Genomic DNA, 2,500 nt, shown 5'->3' with positions numbered 1-2,500 from the left:
TTTGCCAAAAAAAAAAAAGAGTCAATGCCCAATCTCTGAATCTTAGCAGGCTTAGGTCTGGTTAGTACTTGAATGAGAGAACGGCTAGGAATACCAGGTGCTTTAAGCTTTTGGGTTTTCTTTCCTACTTATATAATGTACTGGCGATTAGATTGGCTGATCTCTAAATAGCCTTCTCTTTGCGGCAGTCTTCGCTTACGGCCATACCAACCTGGCTATGCCCGATCTCGTCTGATCTCGGAAGCTAAGCAGGTTTGGGCCTGGTTAGTACTTGGATGGGAGACCGCCTGGGAATACCAGGTGCTGTAAGATTTTTGGAAATTTTTCAGTTAGTATATAATAATTTTGCCAAAAAATAGAGTCAATGCCGGTCTCTGAATATTAGCAGGTTTGGGTCTGGTTAGTACATGGATGGGAGACTGCCTGGGAATACCAGGTGCTTTAAACTTTTTGGAAAATTTTCACTTAGTATATAATAATTTTGCCAAAAAATAGAGTCAATGCCCGATTTCTGAATATTAGCAGGTTTGGGACTGGTTAGTACATGGATGGGACACTGCCTGGGAATACCAGGTGCTTTAAACTTTTTGGAAAATTTCACAAATTATATAATAATTTTGCCAAAAAAAAAAGAGTCAATGCCCAATCTCTGAATCTTAGCAGGCTTAGGTCTGGTTAGTACTTGGATGGGAGACCGCCTGGGAATACCAGGTGCTGTAAGCTTTTTGGAAATTTTTCACTTAGTATATAATAATTTTGCCAAAAAATAGAGTCAATGCCGGTCCCTGAATATTAGCAGGTTTGGGTCTGGTTAGTACATGGATGGGAGACTGCCTGGGAATACCAGGTGCTTTAAACTTTTTGGAAAATTTCACATATTATATAATAATTTTGCCAAAAAAAAAAAAAGAGTCAATGCCCAATCTCTGAATCTTAGCAGGCTTAGGTCTGGTTAGTACTTGGATGAGAGACCGGCTAGGAATACCAGGTGCTTTAAGCTTTTGGGTTTTCTTTCCTACTTATATAATGTACTGGCGATTAGATTGGCTGATCTCTAAATAGCCTTCTCTTTGCGGCAGTCTTCGCTTACGGCCATACCAACCTGGCTATGCCCGATCTCGTCTGATCTCGGAAGCTAAGCAGGTTTGGGCCTGGTTAGTACTTGGATGGGAGACCGCCTGGGAATACCAGGTGCTGTAAGCTTTTTGGAAATTTTTCAGTTAGTATATAATAATTTTGCCAAAAAATAGAGTCAATGCCGGTCTCTGAATATTAGCAGGTTTGGGTCTGGTTAGTACATGGATGGGACACTGCCTGGGAATACCAGGTTCTTTAAACTTTTTGGAAAATTTCACAAATTATATAATTATTTTGCCAAAAAAAAAAAGAGTCAATGCCCAATCTCTGAATCTTAGCAGGCTTAGGTCTGGTTAGTACTTGGATGGGACACCGCCTGGGAATACCAGGTGCTGTAAGCTTTTTGGAAATTTTTCACTTAGTATATAATAATTTTGCCAAAAAATAGAGTCAATGCCGGTCTCTGAATATTAGCAGGTTTGGGTCTGGTTAGTACATGGATGGGAGACTGCCTGGGAATACCAGGTGCTTTAAACTTTTTGGAAAATTTTCAATTAGTATATAATAATTTTGCCAAAAAATAGAGTCAATGCCCGATTTCTGAATATTAGCAGGTTTGGGCCTGGTTAGTACATGGATGGGACACTGCCTGGGAATACCAGGTGCTTTAAACTTTTTGGAAAATTTCACAAATTATATAATAATTTTGCCAAAAAAAAAGAGTCAATGCCCAATCTCTGAATCTTAGCAGGCTTAGGTCTGGTTAGTACTTGGATGAGAGACCGGCTAGGAATACCAGGTGCTTTAAGCTTTTGGGTTTTCTTTCCTACTTATATAATGTACGGGCGATTAGATTGGCTGATCTCTAAATAGCCTTCTCTTTGCAGCAGTGTTCGCTTACGGCCATACCAACCTGGCTATGCCCGATCTCGTCTGGTCTCGGAAGCTAAGCAGGTTTGGGCCTGGTTAGTACTTGAATGGGAGACCGCCTGGGAATACCAGGTGCTGTAAGCTTTTTGGAAATTTTTCAGTTAGTATATAATAATTTTGCCAAAAAATAGAGTCAATGCCGGTCTCTGAATATTAGCAGGTTTGGGTCTGGTTAGTACATGGATGGGAGACTGCCTGGGAATACCAGGTGCTTTAAACTTTTTGGAAAATTTTCACTTAGTATATAATAATTTTGCCAAAAAATAGAGTCAATGCCCGATTTCTGAATATTAGCAGGTTTGGGCCTGGTTAGTACATGGATGGGACACTGCCTGGGAATACCAGGTGCTTTAAACTTTTTGGAAAATTTCACAAATTATATAATAATTTTGCCAAAAAAAAAAAAAAGAGTCAATGGCCAATCTCTGAATCTTAGCAGGCTTAGGTCTGGTTAGTACTTGGATGAGAGACCGGCTAGGAATACCAGGTGCTT

General features: G+C 40.0%; 3 non-coding genes across 3 annotated transcripts; all 3 read left to right on the top strand.

Annotated features, from left to right (window-relative positions):
* Positions 1-193: 193 nt before the first annotated feature.
* Positions 194-312, top strand: LOC127948190 (5S ribosomal RNA). Its single transcript, XR_008151935.1, has one exon. It is a non-coding gene; the product is annotated as a 5S ribosomal RNA (ribosomal RNA).
* Positions 313-1,084: 772 nt separating this feature from the next.
* LOC127948049 (5S ribosomal RNA) lies at positions 1,085-1,203 on the top strand. The gene has a single exon (XR_008151796.1). It is a non-coding gene; the product is annotated as a 5S ribosomal RNA (ribosomal RNA).
* Positions 1,204-1,972: 769 nt separating this feature from the next.
* LOC127948226 (5S ribosomal RNA) lies at positions 1,973-2,091 on the top strand. Its single transcript, XR_008151970.1, has one exon. It is a non-coding gene; the product is annotated as a 5S ribosomal RNA (ribosomal RNA).
* Positions 2,092-2,500: the final 409 nt, after the last annotated feature.

This window comes from Carassius gibelio, chromosome A25 (assembly GCF_023724105.1).
Source record: "Carassius gibelio isolate Cgi1373 ecotype wild population from Czech Republic chromosome A25, carGib1.2-hapl.c, whole genome shotgun sequence".
Lineage (NCBI taxonomy): Eukaryota > Metazoa > Chordata > Actinopteri > Cypriniformes > Cyprinidae > Carassius > Carassius gibelio.
The sequence above is the reverse complement of the archived record's forward strand: the minus strand, read 5'-3'. Positions and strand labels throughout refer to the sequence as shown.